General features: G+C 45.9%; 1 protein-coding gene and 1 long non-coding RNA gene across 36 annotated transcripts in view; one reads left to right on the plus strand and one right to left on the minus strand.

Moving 5' to 3' along the window:
- Positions 1-12,432, minus strand: part of DGKG (diacylglycerol kinase gamma) — a 222,045-nt gene extending 209,613 nt beyond the window's left edge. For all 34 annotated transcript variants that reach the window (XR_014822643.1, XR_014822639.1, XR_014822644.1 and 31 more), the window contains exon 1: positions 12,082-12,432. The gene's annotated coding sequence lies outside the window, so the exon portion shown is untranslated. The remainder of the gene's footprint in view (positions 1-12,081) is intronic.
- Positions 11,516-26,454, plus strand: part of LOC146397652 (uncharacterized) — an 89,753-nt gene continuing 74,814 nt past the window's right edge. Inside the window, exon 1 of one of the 2 annotated variants that reach the window (XR_014822649.1) lies at positions 11,516-11,731. This is a non-coding gene — a long non-coding RNA (uncharacterized LOC146397652). The remainder of the gene's footprint in view (positions 11,732-26,454) is intronic. The other variant, XR_014822650.1, reaches the window with a different exon arrangement.

Raw genomic sequence — 26,454 nt, forward strand, 5'->3', positions numbered from 1 at the left:
GAACTCTTCCACTCTATAATTTTAATTCTGCAAAATATTTTTCATTTTAAAATACATCAATTTTTCTAATCTAAGATTGCTCCTTTTTGATAGTTCCTGCTATATTCTCTTAAATTTCTGTAAATAAATGATGGAGATTATTTTAAAGGTTCTCTATCATTTTTAACAGTATCTTTTTATAAGATTACATTAGTTTTGCATTCTTAGATATCTCCCTTCTTTTGAACCACTAAATCTTGTTTTCATAAACTTCTACCATGTGTTGATTGAAAGTGAGTCCCACAACCCATCACCATGTGCAATGGTCCGGGGAATGTTCGAGGTGACAGTTGTGTAACTGAGATGTATTTCCCATCACCTACCTACCTAGAACTCCTACAGCCCCTGTCACTTAAAACACACACAGACACACACATTTACTTTTCCAAATGGTGGTAAAACATACATAGAATTTCCCATTTTAACTATTTTTAAGTGTACAGCTCAGTGGCACTAAGTATATTCATATTGTTGTGCAACTACCACCGCCATCCACAGAACATTTTTCATCTTGCAAAACAGAAACTCTGTAACACAAAATAACACTCCATTCTTCTGTCCCCCATGCCAGCCCCTAGCAACTCTCATTCTACTTTCTGTCTCTATGAATTTGACTATTCTAAATACTTCCTAGGAATGCAATTACGGTACTTGTCCTTTTGTGCCTGGCTTATTTCACTTAGCATAATGTCTTCAAGGTTCATATATAGAATTTCATTCCTTTTTAAAGCTGAATATTTTATTTTATACATATGCCACACTGTGTTTATCCATTTAGTCACTGATGGACACTTAGGTTAATTCCATATTTGGCAGTTGTGAATGATGCTGTGACCATGGGTATGCAAATAACTTTTTTGTTGTTGTTGTTGTTTTTGGCATTTGGAGGTTCCCAGGCTAGGGGTCAAATCCGAACTGCAGCTGCCGGCCTACACTACAGCCACAGCAAGGCTGGATCCAAGCTGTGTCTGCGATCTATACCACAGCTCATGGCAATGCCAGATCCTTAACCCACTGAGCAAGGCCAGGGATTGAACCCATATTCTCATGGATATTAGCTGATTCATTTCCGCTGCTCCATGATGGGAACTCCCTGCAAATAACTTTTCATGTTCTTGCTTTCAGTTCTTCTGAGTCTATAACCAGAAATAGAATTGCTAGATCATATAGTATTCTATTTTTAAGTTTTTGAGAAACTGAGATACTGTTTTCCATAGTGGTTGCACCAGTTTACAACCACACCAACATGCAAAAGAGTTTCAATTTCTCTATAGCCTCAGCAACATTTGTTATTTTCTGGGTTTCTTTTTTTTTTTATAATAGGTATCTTAATGGATATGGATTATTATATACTTATTGCGATTTTGATTTGCATTTTCTTTTTCTTTTTTTTTTTTTTTTTTTGGTCTTTTTGCCATTTCTTGGGCCGCTCCTGTGGCATGTGGAGGTTCCCAGGCTAGAGGTCAAATCACAGCTGTAGTCGCCAGCCTACACCACAGCCACAGCAACATGGGGTCCGAGCTGCGTCTGCGACCTACACCACAGCTCACGGCAACGCCAGATCCTTAACCCACTGAGCAAGGTCAGGGATTGAACCTGCAACCTCATGGTTCCTAGTCAGATTCGTTAACCACTGCGCCACGACAGGAACTCCTGATTTGCATTTTCTTAACGATTAGTGATGCTGAGTGTCTTTTCATGTGCTTATCTGCCATTTGTATATCTTTTTTGGAGAGTTGTTTCTCAAATCCTTTGCTCATTTAGGAATTGAATTGTTTCATTGTTGAGTTTGGAGAATTCTCTATAAATCTGAATATCAATTTTCTTTCAAATATGTGATTTGCAAATATTTTCTCCCATTCTTTGCAGCCCCTGCCACCTTAACTTAGAAATGCTGGTGAAATTCTGGACTCCCACCTCTGAATCAGAATCGCTTAGGGGAGAGTCTCTAGGTTCTGAATGTAAACGAAAATTCATGGGTGAACTGCTGGGTTGAGACTGCCTTGAGGGCATTTCGAAGAGAAAACAACATTCCTTGGAACTAACCAAGTTTCACTCAGAAGTCATAGCAGGTGGTTCTTAAGTCTTTTGAACATGTCTACCAGTTAATATAACTTAGAGAATGTGGGGGACAGAGGCTGTAAGCACAAGATATATGACAACGTTTCCCACGAGCCTTGCAGGCACCAGGGAGAAATACTTGCTGAGTGCAAAGTTAGGGACAGCCGAAGACCACGGCTAGAGGGCAGGGACCAGTGTAGGTTGTAACACGCTAAAGTGCTTATTATAAAGACTGTAATGGAGTCAGAGGAGATTTGCCAGAGGAGGTGAGGAATGAAAAACCCCTTAATTTGTGAAATCACTGAGGGAACTTCTTGTTTGGCAACGGTCCTTAACTCTGCTGAACACTAGTGTCACTTGGGAACTTTAAACAAACAAAACAAACAAACTCAGGCCCAGGCCCTGACCCCAGTCCAATTAAATTAGCCTCTCCTAGATTGGGACCCACAGGTGGTATGTTTGCAAAGCTTCCCAGGTGATTTTAATGTTTAAAAAATGTTGAGGACCACTGGTCTAGAGAAAGGGCCATGTTGACGAATTTGTGAGGCTCTAATGTGGAATACCAGAGTTTCTGTAAAAACCTCCATGCTTGACCATCCACCTGGCAGAAGTGGACACTGGTCAGGCTGGGTCAGCAGATGTTTACTGGCACAGCTCACCTGTCACACCCAGACTCGCAACCCTGTGAGAAGTCTCCCCTTCTTAAAAATGCATGAGTCTCCCTTACCTGGAGCTTTCAGATACTGGCAATCTATGCATCAAGATAAATGAAAATGTACTATCCTGTGATCTCATGGGGTCTCGTGGTTTCACCTTCCAATCATACTCCTGCATCCCCAGTCTGCGTCTCCAGACACACAGCTCATCCACCAACTGCATCTCCATCTGGTTTCCTGACACCTCAAATCTAGCATACCCTGAACTGAACTCATTAAAAACCCCACTCTTGCTTCTGTTCTCCAGCCTCCTGGTCTACAGAAGCACCACTCTCCTAGATGCACAAGATAGCACAATGTGGGAACTGCCCTGGCTTCCTCTGCCCCCTCACTACCTTCACTCCACTTAATTACCAGCTCTTTCTTGCTTCTGTTCTTTCTCCCATCTGGACTACCTAGTGCAGCCCTCACATACGTTCCCACCAAAGCCTCCCAAGAGGCAGCTCTGCTTCCTGTCTTCTCCCCTCCCAGCACTGCAGCTAGAGGGATTGATCTAATGTCAAATTCTGACCACGTCAGTTCCTACTTACAATTTCTCAGTGCCCCCCCCCCACTGTCTATGAGAAAAGATCCACACTCTTTAACTTGGGAGACAAGATCCTCCTGCTGACATCTCCAGACTCGTCTCCTATCATGTCTCAACTCTTCAGCAACACTGTAGTCAAGACTGCCTCTGAGCCTTTGCTTACACTGTTTCTGCTACCTGAAATATGTTACCCACACTCGCTTCACTTAACCTCTATCCTTTAACTTTCAGCAAGGCCCATCAGCTTCAGTGAGTATTGCCTGACCTCCTCAGTCTAGGACCTTCCTAAGCTGATTCTCATTTGACTCTCATCCAAACATAATGCTGCATGATATCTGTTTCTGTCTCTGTCCTATCCAGTTCCACCCAGTTCCTGGAAGTCCCAGAAACTTGTCCTATGCCTAGCCCAGAGAGGGTGCTCAATACATATTTGCTGATTTAATATTGGCCAGATGATTGAGGAATCTTCTTAGGAGTGCATTTGCCATAATTTATAAGATTTAGGGATTAGGAACAGTGGGAACTTTGGGGCAGAGGGGGAATTTCCCCAGCTACAGGAACACATGGCTACTGGCTTGCTAATTGTCGGGAAATACCACTGCTGGACATCCTGGCATGAGAAAAAGGTGGGGATGGATTTCTACCAATGGGTGTTTTGGGTCAAGTTCTGGGGGTCATGGACATCCTTCTTAATGAGACTTCGGGATGGGGACTGTGGGAGACTGGATGATAACACCCATTTTGTGTGGCTTTAAAGGATTCTGGAAGGAATACTCTGGCCCTCTGGGGGATTAAGAGCTTTCTCTAGCTCTTTCATGTTAATTGAAAGGGAAGGGCTCCAAGGCAGCTGGTAAAGTGATATGGGTTGGCCACTTGGTACTTCTGCACCAGATCAGCCAACAGGAAAGTGAAAAGTCAGTTCCTGTATAGATGACACTGTTTATGCCTTAAGCAAGGAGAAAACTCTTCATGCAGACTCAGACAGGAAGGAGAGATGAACTCAACTGTTAGCTGGGCAGGCAGGTCTGGGGTTTGTCAGCTGCTGCATGGCCACTGAGTTTCCTCTTTCATCCCCTTTCTTACCATAGTAGACTCTTCAGAGTCTCTGCTTTGGTGAGATCACACTAGTGAAATGAGGCTGGTGACATCCCTGCTACCTGCCTCACACCTGTGATTGGATTCAGGACAGATCAAGGATGTGGATACACTGTTATCTTCCAAGTGTGTTACATGTGTAAAGACAATTATTATTACTGTGACTTTTATTCTCAAAAAAGTCTTCTCTTACTTGGAGATTTTCTCTGTGTCCTTGTCCTGCCATGGAGACCTCTTGGCTCCATTTCTCACTCGAACTCCATTGCCCTCTTTCTTCTTTTAAATCATGATACCAGGAAAGAATCTTTCATTTTCAATGAGACAACAATGATTAAGAGGTTAATTCCAAGAGAACAAAAGGCTTAGGCTTCTTTAGAATCGAAAATGGAAAGAAGGAGTTTGCGCTGGGGAAGAGTGGTGAGACCTTGGTGCCTGTCCTGGATGTGTGGGCCCAGGCAGGGCTCTTCCCCTTTAGATGGAGGATTCCTCATTTTGAAGAGGAAGGCCTGGGACCAAATGCTTCCTCAGATCCTTCTCTGATCCCATTTTCTTTTTTTTTTTTTCTTTTAGTTTTATATGTATGCTCTTTTCCATACTGAAATTTTATTTTCCCAGTGTTATTCTATTTACACTAAATTTAGTCCAATGTACATCATGATAGAAGTTATAATAATCTGATCCCATTTTCAATAACGCTAGAGACACATAGATCTGCCTCAAATTAGTGCCATCTTTTGGCCTAATTGAAGAATATCCCAGGGTGCTAAGAAAACATGCAATTGAGATCAGTAGACCATTCGCCTTAATCTGTTCAAAATCATAGAGTAAGGAAGTCACTATCACCACAAACCACCACTACCACCATCACTGCCACCACCAATCACCCTCATGACAAAGACAATTCCATTTTTTTAAAAACTGGAAAAATAACCTATAAAAATATCTTAACTTGAGGGTTGATGCTAATGCCAAGAAGCATCAGGATGTGGGACAGGAGACAGAACAGGCTGTGGAATGAACTTCTAGGTCTGAAGTTGTAATCTCAAGAAATCAATGTGGATTAACTGCTAGTAGTTTATATCAGAGTAACAAAATAGCTTCTTTGACAACATTATTAGACAGAGAGATCATGGAAATTCCAGTGATAAAGAATATCTGGACTTTTCCTTGACAAATAAATGGATTAAGAAGATGTGGTACATATACGTAATGGAATACTATGCAGCCATATGAAGAACAAAATAATGCCGTTTGCAGCAACATGATGGAACTAGAGATTCTCATACTAAGAGAAGTCAGAAAGAGAAAGGCAGATACCATATGATATCTCTTATATGTGGAATCTAAAATATGGCACAGATGAACCTATCTACAGAACAGAAACAGACTCACAAATATGGACAGCAGACTTGTGGTTGCCAAGAGGGAGGGGGAAGGAGGGAGTGGGATGGACTGGAAGTTCAGGGTTAATAGATGCAAACTGTTATATTTAGAATAGATAAGCAATGAGGTCCTGCTGTATAGCACAGGGAACTATGTCCAATCACTTGTGATGGAACATGATGAAAGATAATATGGAAAAAAAAAAGGAGTATCTGGACTTCATCAAGATTTTTGAGACGATTCCTGATACTCTTTTGAAAAGATGAAGAAATATGGATTGAGTAGCATAAGCAGTTAAATTTTCTTAAAAAGTGCATTTATTTATTGAATTAACATCTGTCTTTCAAGAGCATATAGCAGAATGTCTCAGAATGCTGTAATGTTCATCATTTTTATTGATGACATTGTTGAAGAGGTCCTGCTCATCAGATCTGGGGAACAAGAGGAAGCCAGCTGAAAGGGACAGCATATATACTGGATAATAGAATCAAAGCCAGAAAGTCTGAGCAAGCTGGCAAGACAGACCAGACAAGATAAAATTGGGAATAAACGGTCCCAGACAGTGTCCACATAAGCGTGGGATAGTGGGCAGGTGATACAGTTCAAGAACAAGTTTAAAAGAGACTTAGCTTTTTTCATTTGATACTAAATTCAATAGCTAGTATATATTCCTAGTTCAGCCTTAGAGGGTTTTAATAGAAACATGAGATGAGATTGAAGGAAGTGATAATCTCATTCTATTTGGGGCTGATTAAAGTCTCCCTTGAAATTTTGTATTTTATTCATGAAGAATAAAGAAATTAAATAAAATTGTGGCAAGAGTGATCATGATAGTGAGGACAAAGCTGGAGCCAGTGGCCTGTGGGGCAGCCTGGAGCTGTGAGAAGGGCACTGGCCATGGAGTTGGGAGCCAGGTTATGCCAGTAACTGTCTGTGAGATCCTAACCAAGCCAGTATTTCTTTCCGGAGCTGATGACAGGCCTCCCTGATGAGACGTATGGGTGATGGTGGTTGGCTAGGCTGCCCTCTTAAGTCCTGGCCCTCTGCTCTGGCCGCACAAAGGGTGGGGTCCTTTTTCCTACTTCACCCATCCAGAGACAAAGCCTCTTGAGGCTCCCCCCCCCGCCCAGCAAAATTTTACACTCTTGAAATGCCATTAACGTTTGAAAATGACACCAGTAGTTCCCCTGGGAAGCCTTCAAAAGTACCCATTCTCTGACTATGTGGGAAGTTGGGGATGATGACAATTCACAACTACATCATCAGGAGTTCCCGTCGTGGCGCAGTGGTTAACGAATCCGACTAGGAACCATGAGGTTGCGGGTTCGGTCCCTGCCCTTGCTCAGTGGGTTAAGGATCCGGCGTTGCCGTGAGCTGTGGTGTAGGTCGCAGACGCAGCTCGGACCCCATGTTGCTGTGGCTCTGGTGTAGGCCGGTGGCTACAGCTCTGATTCGACCCCTAGCCTGGGAACCTCCATATGCCACGGGAGCGGCCCAAGAAATAGCAAAAAGACCAAAAAAAAAAAAAAAACAAAAAAACAAAAAAAAAACTACATCATCACACATGTCCTTTTCTGCGGCAGTAAAGCAAAAGGCCCAAGAAAACGGGCTCTAAAATCATAGGGGCCCATAGTTAAAACTCAGCCTCTCTATTACTAGCTTTGTGACTACTTAAACTTTTGGAGACTCAGTTTCCTTGTCTGTGAAATAAGGTTACTAATAGGCTTGTAGTGATGACTATGAATGTACAAAATACAGCACAATGCAGGGACACAAAAGTCAGCGCCCAATAAATCATATGGCTAATGTCCCCACTACATGTACTACCCCCATCCCTCCTCTTTCTCCCCTTCATCATCCTCTGGCCAGGCACTGTGTTGGCTGCAGGGCACACAATGGGAAACAAAATTCATACCCCTGCCTGCACCAGGCTTACAACCTAACCAGCACTGTCCACTTGAACTTTCTACAACAAAGGAAATGCTCTAGGTGTGCATTCTCCAATATGGTAGCCAGAAGCCATATGTGGCATTTAAGCACTTGAAAAGTGACTAGCGTGACTGGGAAACTGTAATTTAATTTTAATGAATTACATGAAAATGCAAATAGTCACATGTGGAAATGCACGGTACAGCTCTAGACAGCCTTCAGATGTATTTCTGAGACTGACCAATCTGAGCAGAAAAAAGATACATTGAAAGAGAAACGTACATAAAGCACCCAGTACAGTACCTGGAAAATTCTATTTGTTCACTCATCATATTCAATTGTCTACTGTGTATAAGTACTCTCTTAGGTGCTGGGAGTGCCATGTTAGCTGTACCTTCATGGAGTTCACAGTTTGGTGGGGGATGTACAGATAAGTGATTTCACTACAAGGAGCTAAGTGTAGGCACAGGTGCTGTGGGTATAGCAGAAAGGTCTCTAACCTAGATGAGCAGTTGGAGAAGGCTTCTGTTTTAAGACTGGAGCTGAGTCTTAAATAAGCAGATCTCACACTGAGGGCTCGATTGATATTTATTCCACTTATAACAACAGATTATATTCCAAGGCTACTAAGCCCACTGCTGGTGGCAGAGGTGGCTATGGGCAAATGCAGCCCTAGGGAAAACTCAAAGCGAAGGCCAGTTAGCTTTCTTTGAACATTTTCCCTTTGAACTACTTAATTCAGTTTCTCTTTTGTGGCCACATTTTCTTCACCTGAGGACATTTTTGGATGATGTATTTACTTTCTATTTCCTGATTGGTAGTCACAAACCACGAGTAGGTGAGAGGCAGGGAGTTGGGCAGGTGAATTCTGTTACATATAGAGATGTCAACTCCCCCTGTGGTTTGGTTGTGGAATTCTGTTACTAGGTGTAAACAAACAGCTCTGTGAAAATATGAAGAATCTGTAACCGACTGGTTGGGCTGGCTGGATTTGACTCTGAGAGTGATGTACCTTCATAGAAGTGAGAGCTAATTACTCGTGTGGAGGAGTGGGATGCTATGCCATTTATATATTTTACACAATAGTCTGGTTTGTTCAAAGTCAATATGTGATGTCTAGCCAGAGAATTTTTTTTTTGTGTGTGTGTGTCTTTTTGCCATTTCTTGGGCCGCTCCCATGGCATATGGAGGTTCCCAGGCTAGGGGTCCAATCAGAGCTATAGCTGCCAGCCTACACCAGAGCCACAGCAACGCAGGATCCGAGCCACGTCTGCGACCTACACCACAGCTCACGGCAATGCCAGATCGTTAACCCACTGAGCAGGGGCAGGGACCGAACCCGCAACCTCATGGTTCCTAGTCGGATTCGTTAACCACTGCACCACGACGGGAACGCCTAGTCAGAGAATTTTGCAGCTGACACTTGCACACATAAAAACAGGCACAGCCTTACATGAATGGTTTTCATAATCACACTTGTGTGTATACAGCAGGATGATCTGATGATATATGTCAATCCTCCTTGCAGGAAGCCAGGGACATACTTATGCGATCTGGCTTGGTTGTGTGAGGCCCTGATATATTTGAGTTCCTAGAGGTCATCCACTTTGACTGAGGTCACCTCCAGGGGATGGAAGTATAAATTGGTGTATCTTTTTTCAAAACTGGCTTGTCCTATATATCAGGAGACTCAAAACATTTATGCCCTTTGGCCTCATGCTTCTGCTTCTGGGAATCTATCCAAAGGAAGTATTTGAAAATGTGTGCAGTAAGACTTTGCCCAGGGTGTTGCACAGAGTTGTGTGTAATTGCTACACACAGGAAACATCTTAAATGATTAGCAGTATAATAATATGCAGCCATGAAAATGATGTCTATGAAGGGCATTACTTCAACACTAATGACAGGGAAAAAGCAGAGAAGCAATAGCTACAGAGGCTAAGCAACTACTCAGTTGTTGCACAGCCTAAGTTTGAATCCTGACTCTGCCACTTACAGGTTGTGTGACTTGGGCAAGTCCCTGAAACTCTGTGGGGTTGATAATAATGCCTGCCTCAGGACTTCTGAGGATTAAATGACACAGTGAACAATGTACTGGCTCTCTATGGACTGTACAATTTCAAGGCATAAAAATAGATGAGAAAGTAAATTTGCTAACATACTGGCCAGGTGGAATCTGGTTAGTTTGATTCTTTGCACACTTTTCAACTTCCCAAATTTTCTGCATTCAACATGTATTATTTTTATACTAAAAAAGTATATTATAATGTTGTAGTACAATGTGATTTTTTTTAAAAAAAAAAGATTTTTACCGCAACAACAACAAACATACTTCCCTTTCAGGAGAGAAGCTAGGGGCAGCCTCTCCTCCAGGAATCAGCAGGAAAGGGAAGAACTGCTGCTTTTTGGGCACTTCCCCTGGCAGAACCTCACAGTGCACATTTTCGACCTCTGGGAGGACAAGTTTGGCAGAATCCTTCCTCACCTGTTGAAGGTGCTCTGTGCAGATCTGAGGAGGAGTTGGAACAGATGTCCTTAGGACTTAGTAGTTTCACCTATCTCTGAAAGTCTAGATCCAAGTCGCTCTGATATTTATCATTTTCTCCCATGTCCTGGTTGATCTCAACCAAACACTGACATGAAATTGTAAGGTGAGAAAGGCTCATCCACTTGCTCCCCACCTCTAAGCCCTTCTCAGAAAAATGCTCATAATGCCTGCACATAAACGTTAAGGATGACCAGATGATCAGTAAAGAAAAGACTTAAATGAGAGGTCCACAGGAAAGTTAGCTTAGTGGCAGCCGTTTTATTTAATGAGTATAATTTACCTCTGGCAAGGAATTTGGCAAACACAGCCCTTTTTAACAAGACAAACGACCAAATCCCTTCCCATGTCAGGACATCTCACCGGAATGAGAAGGGCATAAAGCACAAAGAGGGTATTGGGGGCGAGGGGAGAACGCTCAAACAGGGATGACATCTGCACCCTATGATCTAATACACTTCCTTGACAACGAGGGGTGCCCTGGCTCCAGCAAGTGGCTCCGCAGGCTATTTTTTAGACAAAGAATCCCAGGCACCAAAATAACGAAGTTGTTTCACCCTTTTGAACCTGAGGGTCAGTCCCCAGCCCTGTGTCCTGACTGCTGCCCCACATCAGTGACTACCTTGGTCCACACCACCAGAACCAAGACGCGTTCCCCCGACTCCCAAAAGGAAAGGACAAATAACCTTCCCAGGCTCTCCTAGGGACAGCGAGGTCATCGTATGCTAATGAAGCCGGAGCTGGCCGCCCCACGCCTGTCTGCGAGCGCGCCCGCGGGTTCGCAGCTCTCCGGCGCGCCACTGCGGCGCTGCCACAAATCACCACGCGCTGCCGCAAACCCTCCTGCTTCGCTGCTGGGTGAAGAGGGAGGATGCGGGAGGGTCGGGCCGGCCGCGCTGAGTCCCGCAGCTGGATCGCTCACACCTGGGAGCTGCTTGCTCACCGCCCCCGTCCCGTGCTTCCCGCTGCAGTGATGGCGGGGAATGCGGGCAGCACTTCCGAATCACCTGTAGGGCTTTTCGAACTCCACAGCCCCCTCCCCAAATTCTCGTCCACAGGAAGAAAATCTCTGAATGTGCAGGATGAGTGGGATGGTGGAGTTTCACAAGCCCCATGGGTGAAACTAGATGCACGCCTTTCAAGACAAACACACAGGGACACATATCTTGTGACTCCGAGACTAAACAGGTCAGCCCGACGTTCTCACCCTGACCCTCCTCTGCTTCCGTACTTTGTAATTGTCAAGCTCTCCGCGTTCTCTTCATTCTTCCTATCACGGTCCCCTAGCAGGGGGTTTTGTGGAGCTCCCTCCCACCCCACCCCCAAAGTCCTGCAACCCTGCGGGACGGCCAGAGGCTTTGGCAGCCAGATGTTAGGAAAAGTGTCCCCGCTCTTTGCCGCCCTTGTGCACCCGGGAGCTCCAACTGGATACGGAAGGTAAGTCTTGAAGGGGCGAAATCTGACCAGTTGCTTCAGCAAACTGCCTGAAGCCAGGCCGCCTCCCACCCGCACACCTGTGAGGTTCGGAAGGCGCTCTCAATGGAAGAGGAAGCCGGTGCCCCACCCTGGGCGGCCGCCCGTGCCCTCACCCTGCCAGCGGGGCATCTCCTCCTGCAGGGGCTGGTGCGTCAGGTGGCACCGTCAGGGCGGGCGCCCTGGCCTCGAGGCCTCAGTTGAGCTCCTTCCCCTGGCTACCGGACCGGCTCCCGCTTTGCCCTCCTTTTCCAAGTTACTCCAGCCCGCGCCCCCAGCCCGGGCCCTCTCTGCCGCGCAGGCCACGGTCTTACCTCAGCGTGCAACACTTGGTTGCGCGGTTCTCCGGAGCGCTCCTTCCTTGGGGCTTATTCCCTTACTTGGGAGGAAAGAGGAACCGAGAGACTGAAAGAGGACCGAAGCTGGCGTCTGGGCGTCTTCCCGCCCGCGCAGCCCTCCTGTGGAGGGATGGAGCTCGGCTGGGCGCCGCAGAGCTCGGTCGGCCGGGTTGGGATTAGGCAGCCCCGGGGTCTCTGCCTGCTCGGATACCCGCGGGCTCCCAAGCAGTGCGTCTCGGCCGCCCGCTCCTACAGCACTGCGGCGCCGTGCTCCTCGCGGCGGGCAAGCCCAGCTGCCACTCTCACGGAGGAGCCCAGCCCCTGGGCACAGAGCCCGCCTCCGCCTCCGCCACACGCCCGCGCGCGCGCGCACACACGCACACGCGTGATTGCGGGTGGGCTCAGTGCGAACCTGCGCGCGTTTGGTGCTTCGGGCACTTCTCACCGATAGGGCTTCTGTTTGGGAGGAGGAGTTAGAAGCTGAGGGGTTTGGAGAGGATGCAGCGGCGATGGGCTCCCAAGGGAGAGGCCAAAGGCCAGCTGACAGGGACAACTGTTTGGCAAATACCGACATCTCAACCAAGGTTTACGCTGCTTCAACATATCAACCAAGTTAGAAAAAAAATAAAAAGTCAACAAGTTCTTTTCTTTTCCTAGGCGCTTGATGTCTGTAGCAGCCAAATCACTGCTCCTCCCCGCGGGCGCTCTCCAGTAACGGGATCAGTGGCAGTTTAATCAGAAAAATTTCTCCCTCTGTGGGTGTAGTGGGGACCGTCGCAGCCCTCTAGAGCTGGGCTCTGATCGCTGGATCAGGTCTCAGGACTAAGGGTTAATTCTCTTCCTCCTTTGCTTTTAGGTGACCATGCATTTTTTTTTTTCCCCTGCACATCAAATAGAGCACTTCTTACTTTAAAAATGTAGAGAAACACAGAAAGTGGGCTGGTAGTGAAGGATAAGAGATGAGGGCCAGCAGTAGCCAAGGCACCCCTCTTTCCATGACGTGCATGTCTACATGGGGTGGCAGTGGCGGTGACGACAGTGTTGCAGGCACGACACACTAGCAGGGTGACTTCTGTCCATTTCACACCACATTTAGACTTTTGACTCTCATCTATAAAATATGTAGAGTTTACCAGTTTCCACAACTGCGAATTCTTTCCCGCCAGCAGGCAGTGAAGGTCCCTGGGTCAGGACTGCAGCCAAGAAAAGCTTTCTGCAGATGCAGAGGCGCCAAGGGGCCCTGGTGTCTGGGCAACTGGGGAAGAAGCCTCAAACGTGAATGTCAAACAGCCCTGAGGACCTGGATGGTCAGTGTCCATATTGGGCCATCTTCAGGTAGGTTGAGGAACAGAGGCTCAGAGATTTCCCCAAGGTTCCTCATGACAGCAAAGGCAGAGCCAATACCAGAACCTCATGTTCACACTCATGCTACCATTCACCTATCTTCCTATCTATCTATCTATCATCCTAGCTTGGTTCTCAAAGTTCCCTTCAGCTAGACTGAAATAATCCCCATGAGGTGCTCACAGAGCTCTTTTAGCTTTTTTTTTTTTTTTCTTTCTTTTTTTTTTTTTTTTTTTGGTCTTTTTGCCATTTCTTGGGCCGCTCCTGCGGCATATGGAGGTTCCCAGGCTAGGGGTCCAATCGGAGCTGTAGCCACCAGCCTACGCCAGAGCCACAGCAATGCGGGATCTGAGCCGCGTCTGCAACCTACACCACAGCTCACGGCAACGCCGGATCCTTAACCCACTGAGCAAGGGTGGGGACCGAACCCGCAACCTCCTGGTTCCTAGTCAGATTCGTTAACCACTGCGCCCCGACGGGAACTCCTCTTTTAGCTTTTCTTGTTTCCCTTTTACTCACTGATTCATTCAGTGCTCTGGCTCTGTCTTCAGGCACTTCCCCCCTGACTAGTCCTGGGCCTTACTTGGGAATAAAGAGGAACCAAGAGACAGAAAGAGCTTAGAACTGTCCCCATCCCTGCTAGGGGAGCAGGCTGGTCTCAGGTTTACTGTATATATTTTCACTGTGCTAGGTAGGGTGGATGTGGAAGAAAAAATCCTTGCCTTCTGAACTGCATTTTCTGTGGAGGAAAACACACTCACATACAGGGCACAAGAAGACAGCCTTGTTCGGTCTAATCCTGGACTCCTTCCAAAGAAGGGGAAACTGAGAGAGAACTTATATTGGGCTGTGCACCCTGATGAATTTGGGGATGCAAGCTTGCAGGTAAGGGTTGAGACAACATTAGGTTGTTTCTTCCTGTTTGAACAGAAAAGAAATAAGTTGGATGGGAGGAATGGGGAAGACACTCGGAGATAGAATGCAGAGACTTGGCTGAGAGTGCATTGAGGAAGAGTAATGACAGAGACTCCCAGGACAGGACTGCCAAGCAAGGATTTGGAGAACAGGGATGCTTGCAAAGATCAGTAAATAGTTTGCTGGGGGAGGTAGGGTTCACTATGGAGTCCCAGTTCTCTACCCTTCCTGTGCAATAAATCATTTATAAAGGCAGTTGTTCCCCAATTTGTGAGTGAATTCCTTTGGAGAACTCAGGGTGGTGCTGAGTTCAGCATCTGGCTTGATGTACGGTGACTACAGAGAAGCTTGTGTGGGCAGAGGGCTTAAAGACAGCTTCCCACTGGGTTCCATGCAAATAACATGTTAGGAAATGGTTGTAATAGAGGTCGAAACAATGTGTAAGGCAGGGGCTGAGAGGGGGATGAAGCACCAAGAACAGTTATGTTGATTGAGATATCATGGAGGAGGTGAGGTTTGGGATGGGGTTTGACAGGGAATCTGACACACAGACCAACAAAACAAGGGCAATCTAGGTTGAGGGAAAGCAAAAGCACCCAAGGAAGACAATTCATGGAGAATTCTGGGCCTTCTGTAGAAGAAGGGAAGTTGGGACCTTATGGCCAAGGATCCCCAAGTGCCCTCCCAGCAGTGTAAGACTTCAAGCCATGAGTACCAAGGCACTATGAAAGATGTGCATTTTTTGTTATTCTTGTTTGCTTTTGACAGGGAAGGGGCTGGGAAGCCTCTGATGCCAGGTTTCCCAAGTAAGGGCTTCTGATCAGAATGGGCAGCCCATCAGGCTGCAGAGACACAGTGTTGCTGCCCCCATGAGGAACCGGAGCTCAGGGGTGCAGGTGGCTCACTGCACAGGGCACCCAGCAGAGGGTCTGAAATCCAGGCTCCACTAGACCAGCCACCGCTTGTCCTCCTGCCTTTTCTCTAATTTGCACAGAAGCTTGGCGTGGGCTGACACAGGCCCTGGCTGCTAAACTCTGTCTTTGAAAAGGCTGAGGCCTCAGTGAAATGAGTTAGGACTTATTGAGCACTTGCTGTAAGTGCAAACACAGGTAAAGTGGAAGGAGTCTGAAGTCAGGAGTAGCTATAAGCCTGGGCACGTCTCTGCTCTTGGGTGACCCCAGGAGATGCACTGTAGGGTCCAGAGGAGGAAACTTCCTTCCTTCCCTCAGAGCATTTGCAATCCATGTGGGCTTATAAAACAAATACTCTGAATGATTAAGAAGCAATGAACGACCCTGTAAAATTAAGAGCCAAGTTGTACAGAGCAGATTCTCAGGGCGTGAGAAGGGAGACCGCCTCTGTGCTTGAAGAGTCAAGGAAGTTTTCAGGGAGGGGGTGGTCTGGGCTTCCCAGTGGCGTCTGTGTTGGCTCCGGGTTGGAGAGGAGAACTGCTCGCAAAGGGCCAGTGGCAGGGCAGCTGGATGCTTCTGAGCCTGGGTTTTAGCCCCTGTGGCCACTCTAATTAATGCCATTCGAAGGCGTGGCCAAACACTTTAATGAGTCACCGTTGTTTCAGAGAGACAGGGCATTTTTGGATGTTTAACTGGCTCAACACTTTCCATTCCCTGAGACTTCACTGTTGGCAGCTCACACTTGCCATGTTGCTCCGGGAACATATCATCCAAGCCGGCAGCTGATGCCTAATCTCTATTGCCAAAGCAAAGCTGGGGCTGAGTCAGGTACCTGTGTCTGGAAAATTTTAAGTCTGATATTGTCTCTGACAAGCTGAGTGAACAGCACGTGACACTGCACATAGCTGAGGTCATGGAGTTAGGGTCAGTGACTGAGGACCAGGGGACCTGGGTTCAAGTCCCTGCTTGGGGGGCCTCACATTTCTCACCTGCAAAATCCCCAAAGTTATACTAGATCATCTCCAAGCTGCCTTCCACCTAAAATTGCATGATTGCATAACTAATAGGATCTTTCCTTTTTATAAAAGAAGAATAGGATGGGAATGGATATTAGCCAAGTCCTGCCTTTAGATTTCCTCTTTGCTTTAATTGTGCAGGTTGCACTTGAGGGAAATTGTGAGGCTGTGGGTGGGGACAGAAGAACCAGGAAGCTCAGCTCCTGGTCACAGTTCTGTAATGAACAGGGTATATGGATCCAGCCCTGGGATGCAGGCGGGTCAGCCCCCTCTATGGGCCTTAGTTTTCTTACTGGTAAAAAAAGGAGTTTGAAAATGGTGTCTATAACCCTTTTTGGCTCTACTGCTCTTTTAAGTGCTGTCAACTGAAGAACTTTTAAATACTGCCCCAACAGCAGGGTGGAACGCCTCCAAAAGGCTAGCTGGGAAAACCACCACAATAACAACTGATAAGCTCAGTGGGAAAGCACAGAAGAGAAGCCATGAGGTTGAGTAATAAACAGACCATTTAGATGGTGCTGGAAGATCTGTGTCTGTATCTCTAAGCCTCCATTTTCTCTTCTGTGAAATGGAACTAGCAATACCTGTGCTCTTGGGTAGAGTAGTGATTAAATGAAGAAGCATATGTGAAAATGCTTTGCATATTTAGAATTGTTACGCAAAAATATAGAGTTATTAAAGCTAGTCTGGGGAGTTCCTGTCATGGCTTAGTGGTTAACAAATCCGACTAGGAACCATGAGGTTTCGGGTTTGATCCCTGCCCTTGCTCAGTGGGTTAAGGATCCGGTGTTGCTGTGAGCTGTGGTGTAGGTTGCAGACGTGGCTCGGATCCAGCGTTGCTGTGGCCCTGGTGTAGGCTGGTGGCTACAGCTCTGATTCGACCCCTAGCCTGGGAACCTCCATATGCCTCAGGTGTGGCCCTAAAAAAGAAAAAAAAAAAAAAAGTTAGTCTGTTCTCCTAAGACAGTCTGTTAAAAGCAAACCAACCAACCTCAATGATATTACTTACTCACTTGTCTGCTTCCTAGGAAGCAACAGTTTGGGTCAGCAACTGTCTCTTCGCTCCTAAGGACAGCGATGTTTTAACATGAAAATTTAATAAAGGATCTGGCGGACTTTAGGATTGACTATCAGGCTGCAAATCTGCTCCCTGCCGAGAATTCTGTAACGTCACAGTGGATTTCTCAAGAACTTTGATTGGGTTAACTTGAAAATGAAGGAGACAGGCATCTAAGATCCTTCTTTGATTGTCGCCTGTTGAGAGGGCCGGTGGGAGGCAGGGAAGGCAAGTATGAGTAACTAGGGACAAAAAGAGAGAAAAGCCTTTTGCTTTCCTGTTGTATTTTGGGCAATGGATGCTAAACTTCGTGCTTTAGTGAGCTTGTAAAGAGGCTAATTTTGGTTCACTCACAATCCTCTGGATCTGTTTTCTGCTATGTCTGCCCAGGAGACACTGCGGTGGAAATCTTCACTGCTGCGCCTGAAGGGGATGCTTTTTCTCAGGACCCCTGGGAAGAGTTATAGGAAGGAAAAGTTTCCAATTCCATAAATGACCAAGTGCTTCAAAGCCTGCCCAACTCGCAAGACTTCTGAGAGAATTATCCATTTTTTAGAAATAATGGTCACGTCTTTTTATCTCTTGTTAATGGATTTGGGGGGACATGTCACAATCCGTTAGGAATTAAGGGACCCCCCCAAATACTGGCTCCTTCTCTCATCCATTCTCCCAATGTGCTGCTGCCAGAATTAGTTTCTGAAAGTAGATGTCCCAGTGCCCTCCCTCTGCCTAAAAGCCTTCAAGTCCTCAGATTCCTCATCCATAAAATGGACATGATGATATTTATTATGCATAGGTTTTGACAAGTTTTAGAAAAGATATTTATAAAAAGACTAGCACAATGTCCATCCCATAAGTTCTCCATAAATGGAGTCATTGTTATTACTGCTTTAGAATAAATTGACATTACCTCAAGTGCATGTCAGGTCCTCCATAAAGTGGTCCCAGCTTGCTCATCCACTTAGATTTCTGGAACCCTTTAAGGATGCAATCCACACATTGCCTGGCTTCATCATTCAGACACACCTTGCACCCAACCTTCTCTGTACCCTACTCAGTCTACCCCTGCGGCAAGGAGAGCTGCTTCTGTTCTCTCTTGCTCTTTCTCTAGTGCCACCTCTTAAGCCCACCCCGTTGAAGTTACTTATCCTCTCTCCTCTGCTCCCATTGAGGTTTGTTTAACATTTATTCTACTACTTACACCCTGCTGCCTCCTATTATGGCTGCTTGCCCGTGCTTCACACCCATTGCCCTGCCCCATCCCCGGGACAGCAATTAATCTTCCCTAGACTAGACATCTTAATCATCTTCCTATCACTCAGAGTATGGTGCATAGTAGGGATCCATAATATTGGATTGAATTTAAAGAGGGCCAATTTAAAGGAGACCTTGTTGGCCCTGAGATTCCACTGAGGAGGAGTTTATCCCCACTTTCATATCTTCTAAAAAGTCACCAGTCACCGAGCACCTACCAAGTTCCAGGCACTGTGCAGATTCAAATGTTCACCCTCACAAGAGGGTCATCAGCCTCACTTTACCCTGGAGACCTTGATGGCTGAAGGTCTCCCAGGCAATTATGTTGGAGCCAGAAACCAGATGCCTTGGTGGCACACCCTTCCTGAAGTGAGCTTCTCCCACACTGAGCTCACCTGAGTTTTCATTCTACAGCACTTGTGAAAACCAGTTTATTGCTTCCTGGCTATATTTTTTGATATCTTGATTCTCCAAGTAGCTGTTGGGCAATATAATAATTGAAATGAATACCCATTTATTCAACCCTTATTATCTCGCACTTGACACACACGCACACATTAATTCTACAAAGAAGTTGTTATTAATCCTATTCTACAGAGAGTTGAATTGGGGCCCACTACTGGCAGGGAAGTCCTGGGGAGGGGGGTGTGATACTCAGGACAGGGCTATTTTCCCACTGGTATTAAGTTTTTGTTATCACCAGCACACCAGCTGAATCTCAGCCATCAGTGTTTATTGAAGAGTGATAATTTCTTTCATCTCTCTGACATAGGCTCTTAACCCCAAATCCTTACATTTCTTCTGAAGGGAGGGATAGCTAGTCAGTGGCTGCTTTCTCCCACTACTGAAAAGAAACAGGAGGAGAAAGAAGGGACACAGCACTATACCAGAGAGGCAGTGTCAGAAGATGAGACTTCAGCCCAACTGGGTGATGTGGCTTCCGTTCCAGCTGGTAGTTCTCCAGGTGTGGTCCTCAAACCACTTGGGTCAGACTCTCCTGAGTGCCTGTTAAAATGCATATTCCTGGGTCCTACTCCGACCCATCATATCTGCTTCCCTCGGGCAGAAAATAGAAATCTGCATTTTAAACAGGTCCTGCAGGTGACTCACCCAGGCTGAGCACCACAGCTTGTGCTAAGCTCCTGTCAGGGACTCCTTTCAACTGCAACTGTTCCAAATGAAACTGGCATTTTCTCAAGTTCTCAGCATCCATAATAAATAAAAAGAAATAAAAAGAAACCACTTAAAATTTCATTTTATAGCTTCCCAATATTGCCTCTGGTCCAAAGGCTATTGTGCAGTTCGACACATTCCATATGTCTATTTTATGATGTTTAAAAGAAAAGGTTCCTTTTTACAGTATAGCTTTATTGCTTGCTATTATATTGATTTGCAAATATCTTCAATTAGAGCTACATTGTCAGTTACTTTTCTTAACATGCTTCTATGAAAGAGTGCATTTTGAATTTCAAACAACAATTTCATAAATAGACTTTCGGAACACAGCCTGTTCCTAAGTAGAGAACTGTCTGTATTTTAAAGTTTTTGTAGTTATTTGCCTCTGAGAAAAAGATTTTTACAGTTAGCTCTAGAAGGTTGTGGATTGGGGGACTCTGAGTTTTCTCAAATCGTCTTCGCAGAACTCTGGCTAGCTTCGTAGCTTACTTGATCTGCAAATTGTATCTAGGTGTTCCTGGGAATTTTGCCAATTTGGAATACATAAACTAAAGGTGTAGAATGTGGACTTTTTTTTCTCATTTGCAATTTTTTTTTCATTTAATAAATGCTTCTGGAGTTCCTGTTGGTAGTTTGAAATCAGCCACAGTGGGAGTATTTATACGACTGCAATCCACAAATGCTGTAAATCAGACACTGTTGCTCCACTCCCACAAGAGCTGGTTGTCAGATATCTACTAGCATATCGCTGGTCCTACCATACCACCCCATACCTCAGGCATAATGGAAACTAACACGGGATGACAAAGAGACTCAGCTTAGCTCCTGGTTCTATCATGTGAATGGTCTGCCTACCTTCCTACCCTTACCTCTCCAGGCTCCTGGCTAAACGGTTCCTTCAGATCCTCACAATGACCCCTGCCCTCCACTGAGTCCCTCAGTGGAAGCCCTGCCATTTCTCTAGGAGCGATGGGTGTGCCACTGTGTCAATAACCAGTAAGCTGGTTTCTGATGGTGGGTCTCCTAGCGGTAATGAGGCTAAGAAGGCAGAGACTGATGCCTGCAGAGTTCTCCAATATTTCCCCCAGAGATATCACTGTCATTGGAGGGTAAGCTTGTGTCTTCCTCCTCAGGTCCAGAGGCAAAGCTGTGAGTTTTGGATTTCTTTACTGCTTCATGCTTGATCATTAAAACTGATAGAAATTGGGTCTTCAACTCCATAATCTTTTCGTGGTAGTTTAGCATAGAAAGAAACAGAAGAAATGTGCTCTTTATCTTCTTACTTTTGGGTGGTGAATGGGGATGGAGAAAATTTCCCAACTTGAGCTCTAAAAGCTGAATTGCTGCATAAGCACAAATCATCACTGGGCTACTTTGTTCTAGGTGACTGCTTCTGATATTAAACTCAAAACGTTAAATACATTTGGAGATTTTTTTCCTCAGCCTTGATATTGCTCTTACTTCATCTCTGCAGCATCAAACAAAAAGGGGTGGGGTGGGGGGTGGGAATAGGAACTTGGCCCCTTTGCCAGCAATCCACAAAGTCAGAGTCAGCTTATTTTGTTGGACTCTGGATGCTGGTTTTTCTGTCCTCTTCTGCTGACAATTACATTTAATAACTATTTAAGAGTTTGATTTATATCATTTAGCCCTGTGCAGTTTTACATTTAATTTCTGGTCTTCTCTAGCATCTCAAAGATAGTGAGAGGAAAGGAAAGGAGAGAAGGCAAACATGCGTACTATGGCAACACACTTTCGTGGGTTGTGTCATTTCATTCTCACAGCGGCCCTTCAAATGGGGGAGGCAAGGGACCCTGATGCTCAGGGGAGTTCGGTGAGGTACCCAAGGTCACAGAGCCGGGGGGGATAGTGGTCAGGAGGCAGGTCAGTTCTGTCAGACACCGAGGCCTAGGCTCTTTCCACCTTATTGCATCTCCTCATAATCACCAGATGGTTTTAAACGCCAGGGAAGCTGAGGCCAAACCCCACTTTTTCCCAACCAAGAGGGGCTCCTAGAGCTCCTGTTTGAAGATATGTCCAGGGCATGTCCCATAGTCAGCACTCTCCCAGGCTGTGGCCAGAGAGGGTCCCTCAGGTCTGGTCCCACAGGAAGGCAGGGTTCTTCCTATGGTTGTGAAGCAGAGAGAACCAGCCCAAGGACAGCTCAAGGAGAATGGTAGGGGCAACTACAGCGGTGGCAACTACTGAAAGAAACCCTCACCTCTCCTGCCCTGCTCGCCTTGCTGGGCCAACTCTCACCCAGCCCTGCAAGGACAGTGTTATTCTACACTTTACTGGTGAAGAAACTGAGTCTCAGAGAGCCTCCATGACTTGGCCAGTGTCATACAAACAGGCTCACACCTGGAGTTTGAACCCGAGACTGTAGAACTCTAAAACCTCTGCTCTTTCCATCCCACAAGCTGTCTTCTGAAGGCATCGCCCTCTGGAGACCACTTTGGGAATTCCTTTGTATTTAGATTGTCATCTTTTGTTCTTTTTTATTGTCCTTGATTCTCATTTTCCTTATGCTTATCCCTGACATCCTCCACGCCATTGTGATGTCCCGCACTTGCAACAATCATCCCGGGTCATCTTTGACCTCTTTCTGCAGAAGCACAAACCTGTTGCTCTTCCCTCCTGTTGAAGCTGCTACCCTGCCCCTCCCACACTTGGAACCAGCAGAAAAAAGGTCTATGTACAAGGAGCATACCTGGAGGATTAGGGCACAATAAAAAAGGGTAGGTTTTGTTCTGCACAGCAAGTGAGATCCTTTGGTAGAGAACTTAGAAGCATTTCTAGACCCAGCCATGGCTTCTACAGACTTCAAAAGGGCCTTCCAGGAATGCTTTCAAATTGGAGGGATAAACAGATTGGTCTTGGCTTGTTTGGTTGTTCATCTTCCTAAAAATAAGAACTGGGGTGACCTCTTATACAGGATCTAATTGTTTACCACCAACATATTAGATTCTATGACATTAGATAGGACATTTAAACTATTAACTCCAATTCAGCATGTCCCAGACTCAGCTTGTCTCCTTGGGTCCCATAAAGTTGCTTTTCCACTTGTGCTCCTGTCCATAGAGATTGGCTCCCACTCTGCAAAGCCACTCAAGCCTGAAGCCTCACGATCAGTGAACTTTGCCCCTCTGGTGCCCCCTTCCATCTTCAATTTGTTCTGCTTCCTTGCTGATTTCCAAATCTGCTGCAAGAAAGCAGATTCCATTACTCCACTTCCTGCCATCATTTAGACTCCTCTCCTAGGATGTCTCCTAGACATCCTCTCTCCTGGGATGATTGTCCTGGACATCTCCCTGCCACCATGCAATCCAGTCCATGCCTTCTGCTCTGCAGCCAGAGTGAGCTTCCCCAAATGCAGATCTGATCATATCATTCCTGTGATTTTTTTTCTCTTTTTATCATTTCCCTGATACTTTTAACATAAAATTGTCAATCCCTTCACCCAACCTATGAGACCTTTTGTGACATGGTCCCTGCTTACTTTGTTCTGACTCATTCTCACCTCTGCCCACTCCTGTCTACACTCCAGACCTTCTGAACCACTGCCTTTGGAACTATAGGTAGTTCCTGGTCCTTGCAACTCCCCTAAAAATACATTTTATACCCTCTTTCAGGTGAGCCTCAAATCACACAGCTAATAAGTATCCAAATCTGATTTTAAAGACAAGTCTCACTGTCCCTGAAGACTGGGGTCTTTTTGACAGACCTGGGGAGTCTGGCACACTTTGTGGAGGTTTCCAGGCCTATAATGAGGGAGGGAGAGGGGACTGAACCCCTTCTACTCAAAAAGTCCTGATGTCATCTGGCTGTAGCCCCATCCTTTCTTTCTGACCCCCCTGATTTTGCAGATGTGAGGGGTGACTGGAACCCAGATTAATAATCACTGCAAAATTCACTGTGGCCAACAAGAAGGCACACTATTCATCATGAGAACTGTGCTCAGATCTCATTGCTTGGGTTTAATCAGCCTAATGAACCAGCTGGCTTCCTTTCTAAAGTGATTTCTGCTGTTTCCATTACTGAATAACAGCACAGCAAGATTTGAAAGGGAAGAGAGAAGAAAATTCAGCTGGGGAGAAAGGCCATCCTCCAAGTCAGCCAGCTGATGGGTTGGCTGCCCTGAGGGAGGTGGGACTGGACACCCAGTGGTGTCCAGTCTAGGCCTATCACCTCCAGGCAAATGTTCACAAGGAAGGGGATGGGCTTTTAAGTGTAGAAGATAATAAGTCCAGGTAACTTAGAAGCTAGTGCTTTCAGAGGAGAGCAGCCAGAGTGGTGAAAGAACTTGAACCCAATGATGCATTCATTTATTAATGTCCCTGTATGCATGGCCTAATCTAAACACTGAAGATACAGCAGTGAACACAACCTCGGCTCTGGTTCTAAAACTCAGAGCAATTTTTTTTTGGTCTTTTTAGGGCTGTACCCTCAGCATGTGGAAGTTCTCAGGATAGGGGTCAAATCGGAGCTACAGCTTCAGGCCTATGCCACAGCCATAGCAAACGAAGGATTCGAGCCGCATCTGAGACCTACACCACAGCTCATGGCAACGCCAGATCCTTAACCCACTGAGCAAGGCCAGGGATTGAACCTGCATCCTCATGGATACTAGTCAGATTTGTTTCCACTGAGCCACAGTGGAATCTCCTCAAATATTTTTAACCTAAGAATCGGAAGCCTTACAGATAGACCTGACAGTAAAAGAAAGGCAAAAGTCTAGTGGCCTCTGATGAAGCTCCTTGAACCCCACAGATGCACAGAGTGCAGTGGATTGTGTTGTGTGACTGAGTAAGAATGACCCAGGGGCAGGGGGACCCATCAACATTTGATGGTAGGTCCTAGGGAAGAGGGGTCTGACCTATCCATGGTGGTCCCAGGTAGTCAAGACTCTGTTATGAAATAGCAGAAAGCCAACTCAACCCTCTAAATCTCCAAACTGCAGAAAGAGCAGAGAAATGGATGACCTTCATGAATAACTGGGACCAGGGGTTAGCTGCTACCAGGTCTTGGTCTCTTCTCCTCCTACTTCCCCTCCCCTTCTCTCCCCCACCTCCACACACTTCTAAGGGAGTCCCCACCCACAGACTTTGCTGCACTGAGTGGCCATGAACTGTTCTCTTGGGCAGCCCACACTGACACCCTTGATTGGCCCATCCTGGTCACCTGACATAAGGGCGGCCAATCAACCTGGAGGCTGGCCAGAAACTCTAACTCGGGTTTGCCGTAAAAAGAAGATCTGGGACAAAGGAATTCTCTACCTCTGAAAACATGAGCCATGGCATGCAGAGAGGTGGCCAGTTAGCTCTGGGTAAGAAAGAGAAAAACATGTAGATTTGGGCTCTGGGTGGATTGAATGACCATAGGTTTCAATTTGCCCTAGGAAATCCCAGTTTATCTCAGGTTAATTATGACCAGGGCTCCTTTCACTCTTATAAGTATTCTGGTTTGGATGAAAACCCATTCAGTCACCCCAATTATGGACCGTAATAGGGTGTGGAGTGGAAGAAGGGAAAGGAGGAGAGAGAAAATGGGTCAGGTCTTGAAGAGCCTTGTGGGTCAGGCCCAAGTGTTTTGATTTTATCCTGAAGAAAATGGAATTTTTAACCATTGAAATACAAGATCAAATTTTGCCTTTACAAAGATCACTCTGATAAGGTGTGGACAGCAGATAGAGAGATGGGCCAAAGAGCTGACTGAACGATCCAGGCAAGAGACAGGGTGGCCTGAATTAAACCAGGTGACTGTGGAGATGAGGAAAGCAGGTGTGTTCAGGGGCTGTCCAGGAGGAAGATTTGAAAGGATTTTGGAGACTTATTAAATTTAGGGAATAACAGAGAGAAAAAGGTTAAAGGTGAAAAATGATGCATTTTGCGAGGAAGGGGCTGCTGGTGGCAGGCATGGTGAGCACTTTGAACGAGTTTGTTTTGAAGGCCATCAAAATGGCAACTGAGTGAACAGGACATAATTAGGGAGAATGGCCTGGTTGGAGATGCTGAATGGGGAGTGGTTGCTGGGGATGTGGTGGTGGGGGGGAGGGACAGGTAGCTTCATTCATGGGAGTGGAAAGATCATACAGAGAAGATGGGTAGGCTGAGGAACCGGAGGTAGGAGAGAGGACAGGTGAGGATAACGCCCTGTGTCTCGTGCTTTGCCTTGCATTCTGCTTAATTTTTTCTTGCTGTTTCCTGTACTCTGTTTATGGCCTAGAACCTTTGAAACACTGAATCATCTCCAACAGTGCCTTTGTGGGGCAGGTTGTTAGTGCCTAAATGATGAAAAAATGTAAAGGCCCATGAGATTGACCACCAGAAGATCATTGATGACCTGAAGTGAGCATTTTCCCATGGTGTGTTGAGGCAGGTGCCAGACTGTGATGGTACATGGATGGGGGGTGAAGGAAAACAAACCAGTAACTCAGTACAGGCTGGGCTGCCTCACTTTCTGTTAGCCCATCTTCTTCCTCCTCACTTCAAAGGCAGTATAATTTTTAGCTATTCTTGAGAGAAGGGCTTGAGATACTTAGATACAATGTCTGGTATGTTTTCCCCTTAAATCCAATGCCCCTAGAAAAATGACAGTACCATGATGTGATAAGAAGCACTGTATTATGTTTGAATCCCATTTTTGCACTTAGGAAGCTCAGAATCATTTGGAATTT

Source organism: Sus scrofa, chromosome 13, assembly GCF_054392235.1.
Source record: "Sus scrofa isolate SSC_HxYL_T2T_F1_AM1 chromosome 13, Sscrofa_HxYL_maternal_Yorkshire_Landrace_v2.0, whole genome shotgun sequence".
In the NCBI taxonomy this organism is placed as follows: Eukaryota; Metazoa; Chordata; class Mammalia; order Artiodactyla; family Suidae; genus Sus; species Sus scrofa.